Genomic DNA, 16,184 nt, shown 5'->3' on the forward strand with positions numbered 1-16,184 from the left:
CCAAGGGGACTTTTGGATGCACATACAAACATTTGGAATGTATGCACGCAATATACAACACAATAGTATCCTACTCTAGGGATGACTTCGGATATAACTTCGTCGGACTGTTAGGACTCATTTCGGATTTTACTCCGTATTTATTTACTAAACGCACTTTCATGAAATTGGAATAACTCGTTGTGATGTTCTTTTTTGACATTTGGAACTGAATATTAAATCGGTAAATGTAAAATGTTTAATGCTACAAAAAATTCACATAAAAAAATAATGTAAACAACAGTGACGTAACGCATTGTGCAAAATTACGCCAGTTAACGTATCGGTGATAAATACCTCTGACGCCACCTCATTTCGCGGGACGTAACATTTTGGACAATTCCAGCCGTGCTCTGCAACTGCTGTACTCATGTCGCCGAGTTGAACAGCGCGCAGCGGGAACGCAGTGCGCTGTGACACTCCGAACGCAGTGCGTTAAGGGGCCGTCCATAAATGACGTCACACGATTTTTTACCCCACCCCCCTCGTCACACGGCGTCACGAAAAGTCAGACCCCCCCCCTGAAATATGACGTCAGAAAGCTCTGCCCCCCCCCCCCCCCAAAATTTTTTTTTAAACATGCTTCAAATCGATCTTCTTGGTTCTTTCGGTAAAGTCACGTAGAAGGGAAGTAATAAAATAATAAAAATAATAAAATAATTCTCACGACGTTTCGGCCACAACGCAAACAGCCGTCCTCAGGTGACCTGGTTTCATCTTATTTTTATTATTTTATTACTTCCCTTCTACGCGACTTTACCGAAAGAACCAAGAAGATGAATCCCTGCAGTCACGAAAGCTTTAAATCGAAATATGCTTCAAATCGCTTGAAACTATTGTCATTGTAGTGCGTATTTAATGTGGCGCTGCACTCTGATGTTGTAGGAGAAAACATTTATTTAAAAAAGTATATTTAATAAAGTAGAACGTGTTGTCGATATCCATTTAAAGTTGCGCATTTTGATGTGACGTCACATTTCTCAACCCCCCCTCCCCTCGTCACACATCGTCACAAATGTCTGACCCCCCCCCCCCCTAGGTGCGTGACGTCATTTATGGACGGCCCCTAACCACTGCGCCACCGCTCCACATTTGTTTTCGTGATACAAGCATACCCCCGATCTTTGTCAACATCGCAAACAGTTTAAACACCGCGCATTATTTAAACCCACTGTCGTGCATTCTAGACTACATATACTACACGAGCTAGTGTGCAGGTAAATATTAATCACGCACACAAAATACTAAGATACCCCGTATAGCGTTAACATACTGTTGGGACAAGTCCTGTTTACCGAGCACTTGTGAAAGCCGACACGGCACTCAAGGGGGTGGGTGACCAGCACAACGCCCCGTCCGCCTTTGTCTCCACAGTACTGATGTTCATGCGCCGTGTCCAGCACGTACCCATTTAAGGCTGAGTCGACCAAGGAGAGGCCTAAGGACCGGTTCATATATTCGCCACTGCCATTGGCCGTGAGCGGCAATCGAACTCGGGGGTCGGCGGTTTCGCAGCGCAGTGCGGCACCTAACCACTGTGCCACCGCTCCCAAGCACACGTGCTCAAACTTGCAACTGTCACCCCCTAACTCCAACGCGTTTGCTTTGTTTTACTAAGGGACCGTCCATAAATGACGTCACGCGATTTTGGACAATTTTTGACCCCTCACTCGTCACACGGCGTCACAAAAAGTCAGACCCCCCCTCACATATGACGTCACAAAGCTGTGCGCCCCCCCCCCCAAAAAAAAAACACATGCTTCAAATCGCTTTAAACTATTGTCATTGTAGTGTGTATTTTATGTGACGCTGTACTCTGATGTTGTAGGAGAAAACATGTATTCAAAAGTCTATTTAATTAAGTAGAACGTGTTATCTATATTTATTTAAAGTTGCGCATTTTGATGTGACGTCACATTTCTCAAACCCCCCCCTCCTCATCACACATCGTCACAAATGTCTGACCCCCCCCCCTAGGTGCGTGACGTCATTTATGGACGGCCCCTAAGGGTTGGCACACCCATACAGACGTCTTACGTAGGTCATCACAATTGTACTGGTAGGAACCTCCTGGTTACACCAGCCGACAGGGAATTATTGTGTCCGTCCGTCGTGCAGGGGCTGGGTGGGGAGCGGCTGGGTGGGGAGGGTGGGGAGGGGCTGGGTGGGGAGGGTGGAGAGGGGCTGGTCACCCCGTGGTGCCCTTATAAAACTCAACGTTTAACCTACTCACGCCGGCTTGTGCCCGCCCTCACAGTCGGCCATATTTGCGGAATACTCCACGCCGCCGTTGACCCTGGCCATTGACCAACGTTCCTACCAGCTCCCTCCGCAGGAATGTGATTATTCTGCACATCGCAATGTGTGTACAATGCACACATATATATATATACCTGCGTTGGATATTTGTGATAGTGTGCACATTCCACGTGATCTGGATAGAATATAAATATTGTATGGTGCAGGACTACGGGCAATTTTGTGGGCAGCAGAGGGCATTGGAGCACAATCTCAAGTTGTGCTGCACTTGCATACTACGTCTACGCTCCGTTCATAAACCCGCACTTACCAGCCTGGTGAAGTATGCTCAAAAAGGAGGCCGTCATACAACAGTGGGCATGGAAAACGCGACTGTATGTGTACGATCGTCTCGCTTCTTGCCAGACGCCGTGAGAGAATCCGCATTGTGTTGTGGTTATACAAAGAGGAACCGCAACTTCACCACTCTGGGCAATAGTTAATTGGCTGACAAGAAACGCGATGGACGAGTCTTTATTTTTTTGATAGCCGTGTATTGGCGGAACCGTTCATATCCAAGTGTCCAATAACCGTACATCGAAACAAATCACAACGGAAAGGAAAATCAATGACGATGCCGAAGAATGCTGTGGGCCATTTTTCAACGATTGCTCAACTTTTGTGCGGGTTAAAGTAAATTAATTGTGTGGTTGTTTCGGGGTGACGGGATCGACATCGGACGAGTGCATCAGACTGCATGCACAGCAGAGCGCGCACAGTCCGAACTAGCAGCCACGGCAGCTGCAGCGAGCTACCTGCAGCAGCAGCAGCAGCAGGCTACCTGCAGCAGCAGCAGCAGGCTACCTGCAGCAGCAGCAGGCTACTTGCAGCAACAGCAGTAGCAGCAGGCTACCTGCAGCAGCAGCAGTAGCAGGCTACTTGCAGCAACAGCAGCAGCAGGCTACTTTCAGCAGCAGCAGGCTACTTGCAGCAGCAGCGGGCTACTTGCAGCAACAGCAGCAGGCTACTTGTAGCAGCAGCAGGCTACCTGCAGCAGCAGGCTACTTGCAGCAGCAGCAGGCTACCTGCAGCAGCAGCAGTAGCAGGCTACTTGCAGCAGCAGCAGGCTACCTGCAGCAGCAGCAGGCTACCTGCAGCAGCAGGCTACCTGCAGCAGCAGGCTACCTGCAGCAGCAGCAGGCTACCTGCAGCAGCAGCAGTAGCAGGCTACTTGCAGCAGCAGCAGCAGGCTACCTGCAGCAGCAGGCTACCTGCAGCAGCAGCAGGCTACCTGCAGCAGCAGCAGGCTACCTGCAGCAGCAGCAGGCTACCTGCAGCAGCAGGCTACCTGCAGCAGCAGCAGGCTACCTGCAGCAGCAGCAGTAGCAGGCTACTTGCAGCAGCAGCAGGCTACCTGCAGCAGCAGCAGGCTACCTGCAGCAGCAGGCTACCTGCAGCAGCAGCAGGCTACCTTCAGCAGCAGGCTACCTGCAGCAGCAGCAGGCTACCTGCAGCAGCAGCAGTAGCAGGCTACTTGCAGCAGCAGCAGGCTACCTGCAGCAGCAGCAGGCTACCTGCAGCAGCAGGCTACCTGCAGCAGCAGCAGGCTACCTGCAGCAGCAGGCTACCTGCAGCAGCAGGCTACTTGCAGCAACAGCAGGCTACTTGCAGCAGCAGCAGGCTACTTGCAGCAACAGCAGGCTACTTGCAGCAGCAGCAGGCTACTTGCAGCAACAGCAGGCTACCTGCAGCAGCAGCAGGCTACTTGTAGCAGCAGCAGGCTACCTGCAGCAGCAGCAGGCTACCTGCAGCAGCAGGCTACCTGCAGCAGCAGGCTACCTGCAGCAGCAGCAGGCTACCTGCAGCAACAGCAGCAGCAGGCTACTTGCAGCAACAGCAGCAGCAGGCTACTTGCAGCAACAGCAGCAGCAGGCTACCTGCAGCAGCAGCAGCAGCAGGCTACTTGCAGCAGTAGCAGCAGGCTACTTGCAGCAGCAGCAGCAGGCTACCTGCAGCAGCAGCAACAGTAAGTAATCCATTATTTGCGAAACCAGAGATTAATTTACCTTGTAACTGTCCCGGGGCTGAACTCGTGTCCGGGTCGCTCACCGGCTACCTGGGCCACAATGGTGAAACAACACCAACAACAATGACGTAAAGACAGCCCGGAGCGATAGCGGGACAGTCTGGTTCCCCGGGACCATGGTTAGTTACTAATGGACGTGCTGATGATGATTGACGGAACAAGCGTTGACAGGGTCACGTGAGGGGGAGCACGGGAAAGGGAGATGAGTGACCGAGGCAGGTGGGCGAGGAGAGTTCGAGAAAAGGGGCGTGACCGGAGCGGGCGAGGTATAAGAGGCGGCGCGAACCGGACCTGGGGGCTGTTGGTGTGGGGAATCGCCGTCGTCTTCGTCGTCTTCGAGAATTCTTGAGACTAGAAGCTATGTTGTGTCAGAATAGAGTCGTCTAACTTCCCAAGTGTATATAGTCACTCGTGGTTACTCGTTGAGTTGTCAGTGGACTTTATTCAGAATAAATATACAGAAAGACAAGACGGTGTCTCTGAGAGCTACATTACAATAATAATAGGCTTTACCCTTCCTGTAAATAAGACAGGAACTGTTAAAGATATTCAAACACCAAATAGATACCTTTTTGCTAGGCATCTAGTCTGCATTAAACTCACGTACTTGTGGCAAAACATGCAAACACGCGTGCCCCTACAATGATATACGCGTTGTCTTTGGGCCACAATACCGAACAAAGGCCTCTCTAGCCCACGCCGTGTCGGCAGTGTTCGTGGGGGTGTTTGGCCATACTTCACCACGCTGGTTAGTGCCCTCCCGCGCTGCCCCCCCCCCCCCACCGCCTTCCTGCCACTGCTGCCTCTCGCTTCCCCATTCCCTTTGTCGCCACTGAAAATACTTTGTGAGACGTTAAGCCCTGGGTGTAACTAATAGTGTACAAACCGCTGTAGTTTGAAAAAGTTGTAAATGAATGTATTACTAGGCACCAACATACACCTATCTTTAAACGGAAGCTAATTTCATTGCAAACATGTTTTTGATTGAGTATAATATATCGGAACTTGATGATGCAGTGTTGTCTTAAACTATACAATATGTATTTATTTTAAACATTTAAGCACAACAAAGTTTCAGAGCGCTGGTCTTGCCGAAAGGTGATTCTGAACTACAAATTAAATCGTGAGAATTCTTGCATGGCTTTTAAAAGCCATGAGCTCGGAGGATGATATTGAATCATATTGAATCTGACTTAAAACACTTGGCAAATTGTTTTCCATCAAGACACACCTAAAATAGTTGCGTTGTCTACAATTGCAGGCAACTCGTAAATTTCTCCCAACACACAGAGCACAACACAAGTTGTGAGAGTCTCGCTACAAGGGGCATATCTTTAGCCTCACTGAACACAAAAATCTTTATTGGTGATGTTTTCCATCTGCTCACTCGCAGGTTTGAGCAACATGGAACAAATCCTCACGTCGTTTTCACAGCACCCGACTATATTGTTCCTTTGATTAGCCAGTAACAATGTAAAGTAACAATGCCAAGTAGGCACCAAACGTCAAGTGTGTCTATATATGTGTGTGTGTCGAGGGTGCGATTAAACGTGTTGGAAGAATTCGTCCTTATATGTCTGAATTTGGCCCCAAAAACTATTCTCAACCTCTCCATTAGCTGCAACAGTGGAGCAAAGTTGCCGATGGGATGATGCATTTTAGCAAGTTTCACCAACGCATTCATCTTTCCCCTTCGTCTTTATTGCAGCAGAGTGAGAAACTCATTTACAGGGAAAGAAAACGATTGGTTTTACTTTTTTTCAACGATTAAATAAAATCGAGCTAAATATGGAGGAGACAATTATTAATTTGGGTGTTTCTAGGAAGGAATCCATGTGGTTTGTGCTTTAATTTGCAATAAAAAGATGAAGACAAGTCAAAGATCCCCCATATAGCTTAAACAGGCTGTTGGGGCAAGTGCTGTTAGCGAGCACCTATGAAGGCCAGCATGGTACATGAAAGGGTGGGTGGCCAATATCACGCCCAGCCGCCTTTGTCTCCCCAGTGACACCAGGTACTAATTTGAAGCTGAGTCGACCTAGGGGAGGACCAGGACCGGTTCATGTAATCATCACTGGTGGTGACCGTGCGCGGGAATCGACCTCGGGTCACCGGCTTCGTAGTGCAGCGCGCACACAACAACAACGACGGCAGCCGTCGTTCATCACGAAGTGGCCGTGACGTCAACCACGACGCTTGTGCCATGCTGGGTGCACTTTGAGGTCACACACACAATCCAGATTTAAATATAATTTCTTCTGAACTGCTTTTTGCGTTTAGTATGTTGTCCTTACCACGCACCTCTGATGAGCACGGTTGGCTACGTACGGTGCGAAAGAAGTTCAACGTACGGGCATACAAACAGTCCGTGTATGTCAACGTGGAAGCAGCGGGTTGAGAGGAAAGAGCGGAATGAGGACGGATCTGTGCCGGAGACGACTACACAGTCAGAGAGAAGCTCACGGAGGATGGAGTGAGTGCTCTATGATTCTGACTTGTAAGCTAGTGACTCGCCGCGTACATTTTGTTTCTGTTATAAATCCAACATTTTATTATTATCATCGTTGTTATGGTGTCAACAGCAACATGGGAGAATTGAATGGCTGATGATCAAGATAACTCTCTTTTTCAGAAGCGACTTGGCCACACATGATAGCTCAACGAAGTGGCCTGTCACGTGGAAATGTACATATACTCTTAAGTGCGTGCTTGTAAATGTGGAGGGAAAAGTCGGAGGATCCGGAGAAAATCCACGCGACCACGGGGGAGAGAGAACATGCAAACTCCAAATATGACAAACATCGTCAGGGTAGGGATCGGACCGACGACCTCTTGCATACCAGGCGAGGCAATTAACATCTCGCCACCGTGGCATTGCCAAACAGTAACAAACAGTGATATGAGAAAAAAAATAACGACAACAAACAGGGCACGTGATGCTGCTTGGTGCCTTCAATGCACAGTCGCCGTGGCCAAGCAGTGCATGTGACAGCGTGCCTGATCCTCGCAAAGCGATGGGTTTTTTTGCCCGAGTGCGCTGATGCGAGCGGGCGGTGCTCCAAGCCGCGCAACAAACTGCCTCGTAGCGTTGACAGCTGCGAGAGAGGAGGGCTGGGGCGAGGGAGGCAACGCCGGTCGCCCCGCTTGTCACGGACCCGGAAGCGAGCTGTGGAGCTCGCCGATGCATGCAGACGTCGCAAGAAGCCTGCCACCTTGGCACCTCTGATCTGTCCGTCCGACCGGCAGCGGTAGAAGCGGTAGCCGTTTGCGCGCCGCAGGCGGAACACGCGGGGCTCTGCGTGCGCGCTTCGCGTCCTCCTCGTCTTCGGGCGCCGCAGTGGCGAAATGTGACCGACCTCGGCTTGTATGCAGGGAGGTCCTTCGTTCGATCCACGATCCTGACGCCTGCTGTATATTTGGAGTTTGCATGTTCTCTCTCTCTCCCCGTGGTCGCGTGGATGTCTTTTCTCCTGGATCCTCCGGTTTTTCCCCTCCGCATTTAGAAACACGCGTTCAGTGTATTTGGCTGCTATCCATTTTCACGTGATGAGCCACTTCGTGAGAGATATCTTATGTGGCCAGGTCGCTTCGTCTTATCCCCATGTGCAATGAGTAATAAGGCAGTGCTAATCTCACCCCTCATGGATATTCGAGGTAGCGGTGGAACAATGCATATATTTACATCAATTAATGTTCATTCTCAAGATAATGCACGCATCAAATATCCGAAACAATCAATATTTTTCGATTCGTAAATGTATTGCGATGGGTTCACGTGACCCCGACACCCACTGAAAGTGCCACCATTCAGCAAAATGTTATTCAATCACCACCTTGAAGTCTTAAGTTGTCCGATGCAGGGAATTAAATCCACAGTCCTCACCTATATAAAATAATAATAATGTACATTTATTGTATCTATATACCATACGTGCAAGCCAGGGGCCTATGGAATGTACATTAAAATGCTATCCATATTTTAACAGTACGGTATTACGTTAAGTAATCTTCATTGTGTGGCATTGACAGTGCAGAAGCTGCGGGATCTGAAAGAGGGTGAAACGCATAGGTAGCGAGGTGTGGTGGCATCTACCACTTTGGCCATGAGGCATTGTCGAACTTGATCTTATATAGATTTATGTAGCGCCTTAATCCAAGCCGCTTTACAACAATTATAACATTGTACATAAGATGACAGTGGTTAAAATAAAGAGTTTGTGGTTATTCAAAGTGATGGTTGTAGTTATGGTGACAGGGGGACAGGTGGGAGTGGTTTAGGAGGTGTTGGGGTAGGGATAGGGATTCGGGTAGTGGTAGGGGTAGTGATAGGGGTAGTGGTAGTGATAAGAGTAGTGGTAGGGGTAGTGATAGGGATTGGGGTAGTGGTAGGGGTAGTGATAGGGGTAGTGATGGGGTAGTGGTAGTGATAGGGGTAGTGGTAGTTCTGTTTGTAGCTGGGGGTCGGGGGCAGGGAGTATCGGGATGATGGGCGAGTGAGAAGAGATGGATTGTTTTTTTCTTCCCCCCACTCCCTCTTTCTTTCTAAAGTAGTTTGTAACCCTCGCCCTCCACTTCCCACGTACAAAAGTTCACATCGCCCGCTCGCCGTCCCCACTCGACGGGGCAGCGAGCCCAATCACCACCCCACCACCCACCCAGTTGTCTCATTCAGGTGCACTGCGTTTGGGACTTTGTGTTCGCGGAGTGTCAGTACCCCCCCCTCCGCCTCCTACGTCGCGATTTGTGCTCTGTACCGGGCTCCTATTTAAATACAAAAACAAAATATGAAACAGAAAATACGTGCAAATAGTTGTGGGCAGGAGATGGCAGTGCAGCAAAGTCCATCGTTGTACTCTACATCCATGTGCCCACGCTGCCCGCCTTCACCGACCCGCACTGAAGTATGGTCAAATGCAAACTCCAAATATCAAAGACATCGTCAGGGTAAGGATCAGGACCGACGACCTCTTGCATACCAGGCGAGGCAGTTAACATCTCGCCACCGTGACATCCCCAAACAATAACAAACAGTGATATGAGAGAGAAAAATAACAACAACAGGACACGTGATGTGGCTTGGTGCCTTCAATGCACAGTCGCCGTGGCCAAGCAGTGCGTGTGACAGCGTGCCCCAACGACCTGCAGGACATGCGGAGACGCAGACAAAGGCACCCAGCACGTAACGTACACGTATAACAACTTAGATCATTCTACGCGTTGAACGTTTGCCAAAGGAAGTTGGATATAAAAAAGCGGTTGCGTGAATTATAATCAGAAATAAAAAAAAATGTAACCCGTAAAAACAAAGTTTTTCACTATAAATCCTTTATATGCGTGGCGGCTAGAGTCCTCTCGTCCTCTGGCTTGAGATGGCTGCCACCTATGGGTCAGATGATTGCATGGCAGCATTAAGCAATTGGTAATTAAATATAATATTTTTGTCCTAAAAGTAAAATTTTGGAAAAAAAATTTCACGAACATTGTCACGCACAACGAGTCTGTGTGGAAAATGTCAGCTCGATTGGATCACGGGAAGTGGGTTAAAAACGACCGAAAGATTTGCACGGTCCTAAGCAAGCAAGCAAGTTAACTTAATATAAAGGATTTAAAAATATATTCGCCTGTGGAGGATGCGGGGATCGATCCCGCGACCTTTGGCATGGGAAGCGAGGGCGCTACCAACTGCGCTACTCCGCCAGGGCCTGTGGAGGTGTAACGCTCTGGGCTCCTACACTGTGACGTTCAGCCAAAGCCATGAATGAGTTATACTGGTAGGAACGAAGTGGACCAGACCACCAATAGATTAATGTGTCCGTCCGTCCGTCCGACTGTCCGTCCGTCCGTCCGTGTATCAACATCGCCCCCTACTGCAAACACTTGGCATGACCCTGTCCGACAAGATGGCCGCCCGCTCCCCCTGCGATCTGTGAATTAAACAAGATGGCCGTCGCTTCCGGCGCATCACGGCAAAACTTTAAACTTCGCTTCAAAATTACTTTACTGAAACGCAGCACGTTTTTTAAAAAAATTACTTTACTGAAACGCAGCACGTTTTTTTAACACAGAGACAAGAAACATTTATTAACACAGAGACGAGATGCATTTAATCGCCTTATTTGTGCACGAAAAGCACGGCGCGAGGCCTAGTGCGGCAGGTTTCACGAGGCCTAGTGCGGCAGGCTTATTAACACAGCGATGAAACGAAGCACGTTTATTAAAAAAAAATTACTTTACTGAAACGCAGCACGTTTTTTTAACACAGAGACAAGAAACATTTATTAACACAGAGACGAGATACATTTAATCGCCTTATTTGTGCACGAAAAGCACGGCGCGAGGCCTAGTGCGGCAGGCTTCGCGAGGCCTAGTGCGGCAGGCTTCGCGAGGCCTAGTGCGGCAGGCTTCGCGAGGCCTAGTGCAGAAGGTGGTGGTGGGGGGTGGTGGGGTGGTGGTGGGGGTGGTGGTGGGGGGTGGTGAGGGCTGGTGGGAGGGGTGGTGTTGAGGGTGGTGTTGGGGGGTCTTTAAATCTCACAGCGTTTCTTGTCAAAACAAACACTTTTAATTAACGTTACACTAGAATACAGTAATTTTTTATTTAACTCCTCTATACCCGGTCGATATCCCTGTACCGGTACTAAGTATTATTCCTACCAGCCCACCCTGCAGGGTCCTGTTATTTGAATAAATGTCAAATAAAATTTTTTTGCCTAAAAAGTGTTAAATTTTGGAAAAAAAAATTCACGAACATTGTCACGCACGAGTCTGTGTGGAAAATGTCAGCTCGATTGGATCACGGGAAGTGGGTTAAAAAACGACCGCAAGATTTACGCGGTCGTAAGCAAGCAAGCAAGCAAACTTAATATAAAGGATTTAAAAAGAGAGCTTCGATAAAAGTTTAACCCACACGACTTTCTCGTCTGGTGCAAAGCTATTAGGACGGCCACTCAATAGGTCAACGGCAAAGGGGGGTGCATTGTCAGCGTTGTTGGTCAAGTTTTTGACGGAGCTGCAATTAATTGTTACGCATTTCTACACGTGCTACGCCAGAGTAAATACAACGCACACACAAAATACAATCCAAACATAATTTCCAAGTTGTGTAACACGTTCGGTATCGCTGTACCTGGCTCTGTGGCTACGTGAGCTTCACGTCCACTCGCGTAACAAAGACAAAATACAAAGGTCCCCCGTGTAGCCTGAACAGACTGTCGGGGGCAAGTGCTGTTAGCGAGCACCTATGACGGCAGGCACGGGACACGAGGGGGCTGGTGGCCAACACCACGCCTGGCGGCCTTTAACTCCCTAGTGGCGATGTTTACACACCGCACCAGGTACTCATTTGAGACGGAGTTGATCTAGGGGAAGCCCATGACCGGTTTAAATAAATATAATCGTCACTGGCGTTGGCCGTGAATGTGAATCGAACTCGGGTCGCCGGGTTCGTAGCGCAGCGCGCTAACCACGACAACTACAGCACCCATACATACATATGCATTCCTTTAATTACGTCTCTCCCTTGTTGCATCGGATGCTTTAACTGTCCAGAAGTCACGCGTAACAAAAAAAAGGCGTTCGCCAAATAAATAAATAAATCTCTGCACCTGAATCCCCCCCCCCCACCTTGAGAGATTTTGCCCGAGAAGAAGAGAAACCGACACATCTCTCAACTTGGGCCGCGCGCACGCACCCGGCCACGCACCCGCGTGTCACGTGACGATCTCGTCGTCGTTGTCCTGTGTCACGTGACGGCGACGGTCTCGTCGTCGTTGTCCTGTGTCACGTGACAACGTCGATAGTCGCTGCTGCTGCTACTGCAGCGCGAGCCGGCATGGCGCGCACGCGGTCATTCTCCAGCGACAGAGGGCCACTTTTCTTCCCCCCCATTGGAAGCGTTTCCTACTTTGCTCCGTGACAGATTGGCTTAACGCCACCCACGGCCACAAAAGCAAAAAAACGAGCGCGGCGGAAAGCTAATCGTGCCCCACGCGAGGCGGCCTGCAAAGAAAAAAACCCTCCGCCAAAGTTTGAGCCAACAGAAGTGTGTCAAGATTTTTTTTGTATTTTGTTGTCGTTTGTTACAAAGCTAATTCGCCTGGGCCTACCGCTGACCCTAAGCGTGCTGGAGACCTCTCGGGCCTGACCGCCAGACGACGGGGCCGAGTGGGCAACAAAGAGACGGGCAGACGCGTCCCACACAATGGCCTCCCGTTTACCCGGCCGGCCTTGGCCTCGGCACCTGGGGAGGATTACAGGCCTTTCATTTCAGGCGACGCGTTAAGCGTTAATCAGAGAGCTGGGGGGGGGGGGGGGAAGCCAGATTGGCCACTCCTTCCCTCATTATTTTTTTTGTTTTAATCTGCACTGTCTCCTAAATTGACCGTGACAAGCCCCATTGAAATACCGTCCAGGGGCTCAGACTCACGTTCAAGTGTGAAGCCCGTGGAAATCTGACAAATCTCTGATGTGACCAGATCTGCTAAGCCGCTACATTTTAATCCCATTATTTCGCCTACTGCTGCAGGAGAGAGCTCCCATTCACTCTGCCCGCTCCTTCACTTTCTTCCGTTCGGCTTCTCCCGAGCCGCATTTATATGCGCATTCACGAGAGTGGACTTCAATAAAAAAAAACCTGCGGTGTTCGCGGCCATCGCCGGCCAGACTGCGCGGGCGGTTTATGGCCAGCTTGTGGTGGAGTACAAAAGGTGTTTTATGTTCCACGGCCGCAAATCCCATTTTTTTTTCAAGTTTATCACATTACAGCGCTGAGCAATGGCCAGAAGCGTTGGCGAATGACGTTACTTTCCACGGGTGCGTGTTATCCAGGCACTGGGTTTCGTACCAGCATGGGTTCGAGCGAACGGACCTGTTTATGTCACCTATATATATGGGCATGTGAATGAGTGCCAACTGAACAATGTTTGTGGAAGATCATTATTTTGGAAGCGAATAATATATTCTGCAGAGGCCCAGTTATGGATATATTCTTTGGTTCTTTCGGTAAAGTCACGTACATGTAGATAGCAATTTTTTGTTTTATTAAGTTAATAAAAAACAATAAAATATATATTTTTTAAAAACACTGTAGACTACAGCCTGGTTCTTAATCGGAGTGGGTGCACTGGCAATCTCTCGTGTGGACTGTAGCCTGGTTATTAAGTTTGGTGAATGTACTGGCAGTCTATAATGTAGACTGTAGCCTGTTTTTTTTAAGCTGGTGAGCGTATTGTCAGTCTATAATGTCGACTGGAGCCTGGTTCTTAACCTGAGTGAGCGCACTGGAAGTCTATAATGTAGACTTATTCTGGTTCTTTCAGTAATAAAAAGAAGAATAAAAGTAAAAAGAAAAACCACGACGTTTCGATCGCAACACAAGCGGTCGTCATCAGGAAAAAGGGGGTTAGCCTCTAAAGGCAAACTGTTTATGAAGGTTTAGGGATGGGCGTAGCCTAAGTGTGTCAGCAGCATGTGCTTTGTTATTAAATCCTTTATATTAAGTCCACTTGCTTGCGCGCTTACGACCGTGCAAATCTTTCGGTCGTTTTTTAACCCACTTCCCGTGATCCAATCGAGCTGACATTTTGCACACAGACTCGTTGTGCGTGACAATGTATTTTCGTGAAAAAAAAATTCCTAAATTTTACACTTTTTAGGATTTTTTTTTATATTTAATTACCAATTGCTTAATGGTGGCAGGCAATCATCTGACCCATAGGTGGCAGCCATCTCAAGCCAGAGGACGAGAGGACTCTAGCCGCCACGCATATAAAGGATTTATAGTGAAAAACTTTGTTTTTATAGGTTAATTTTTTTTTATTTTCCTATCTAGGTGACTTTACTGAAAGAACCAAAGAATATTAATTCCTGCAGTCACGAAAGTTTTAAGTCAGTAGTGGATATTTTTAAATCCTTTATATTAAGTTCACTTGCTTGCGCGCTTACGACCGTGCAAATCTTTCGGTCGTTTTTTAACCCACTTCCCGTGATCCAATCGAGCTGACATTTTGCACACAGACTCGTTGTGCGTTACAATTTCTTTTCGTGAATTTTTTTTCCAAAATTTTCAACATTTTAGGAAATTTATTTTTATATTTAATTACCAATTGCTTAATGGTGGCAGGCAATCATCTGACCCATAGGTGGCAGCCATCTCAAGCCAGAGGACGAGAGGACTCTAGCCGCCCGTTTCAAAGACCAATGTGGGCTGGGTTGTGGCCCATTGAACACGTACTGTAATTTATTAAATCCTTTATATTAAGTTCACTTGCTTGCTTGCTTGCGCACTTTTGACTGTGCAAATCTTTTGGTCGTTTTTTAACCCACTTCCCGTGATCCAATCGAGCTGACATTTTGCACACAGACTCGTGCGTGACAATTTATTTTCGTGATAAAAAAATTCCACTTTTTAGGGAATTTTTTTTCATATTTAATTTGAAATACCAATGTGATAAAAATGAAACTCTTACTCAAGAAAAACAGAAAAGAATAATAAAATAAAACCGATGCACGCATATAAAGGATTTATAGTGAAAAACTTTGTTTTTACGGATTAATTTTTTACAGTTTAAACCATAAAAGTGAGTTTCAACAAGCAGCTGGTTTAAGTTATTCATTCCTTGTGTATCTCAATTACAGTATTACCATATAATATTATGCACTTTTTATTATTATTCAGCCAAGTCAAATTGTATTTTTCGCTGTAAGCTTTAATTTCGTTACAAAAACGTAATGCAAAACATCGTCATCATCCACCATTGTTTATCCACTGCTAGATGTAAGTCTCCCTACACAATTGCCACCGATCATGATCCTGTAATGCCATACTCCATCTCACTCCTGCACATCTACCAATCTAATCTCTCCATCTCTGCAGCAGTCAAGATTTTGGGCACATTCTTACCCCTTTCCTAAAGTTCAGATATTTATAATAATACGCCTTAAAAACATGAAACCGAAGTGAAATGTTTGCCAAATGCTATATAAAACAAGAAGGTGAAATATAGTGGTTCAGGCCCTACATACATGCAGTGGTGGCACAATGGTAAGTGCGCTGCACCTGTCAACTTGATTGTGGTGGCGTGGATTAAACTCCAGTGTTTTCCTACACATTTAAAAAGACGCATTTAGAGTCTCTGGCTGCGAAGATTTCCCCGTGATAAGCCACTTCGATGAGCTATCATTTGTGGCCATGTCGCTTCTGAAAATGAGCTACATAGCAGCTCAGTGGGCCTCACCTGTTACATAAGAAAAAACTTGAGTTTGATATCAGTCACGGCTAACATCAATGGTGGGTGATTTCTAAACCGGTCCTGGCTCCCAACTTAACATACTCACACTGATCAATATGGTGAAGTATGGTCAACCCCCCCTCCTTCCTTCATGCCAGACATGGTGTGAGATGGCCTCCATTCAGATTGGCATGAATGTCCGACTCGAAGAATAGAGTAATATCTGTCGATTTCCAGTGAACCTAGGTAACATTCTCAGCTATGCTCATGAATAAGATAAATCAACTTAACGAATTTTTGTGTTGCTCGTAAACTTCATGGTCAAGGTGTGGGAAAAATCATTCACAGAATGATCACGAAATATGGTGGGGGTATGCTCCCCGCCTCCTCCCCCAACACATTTCCAAGATTTCCCAAACTTAGTTGAAGTTCACGATATCCGTGACTACAGTGACCTCTGTGCCAAATTGGCAGCCTTACTCGAGAACAATATTTCGTGTTTCTTCCCCATAGGTTCCCTACGAGTACCCTCCATGTGTTTTAGCACAGATTTAAACTCATTTATTTAGAACTGCGTTTTTATGCTTAGTTTGTTG

This window comes from Lethenteron reissneri, chromosome 29, assembly GCF_015708825.2.
Source record: "Lethenteron reissneri isolate LAM-NWPU_2019-01 chromosome 29, ASM1570882v1, whole genome shotgun sequence".
Taxonomy (NCBI): Eukaryota; Metazoa; Chordata; class Hyperoartia; order Petromyzontiformes; family Petromyzontidae; genus Lethenteron; species Lethenteron reissneri.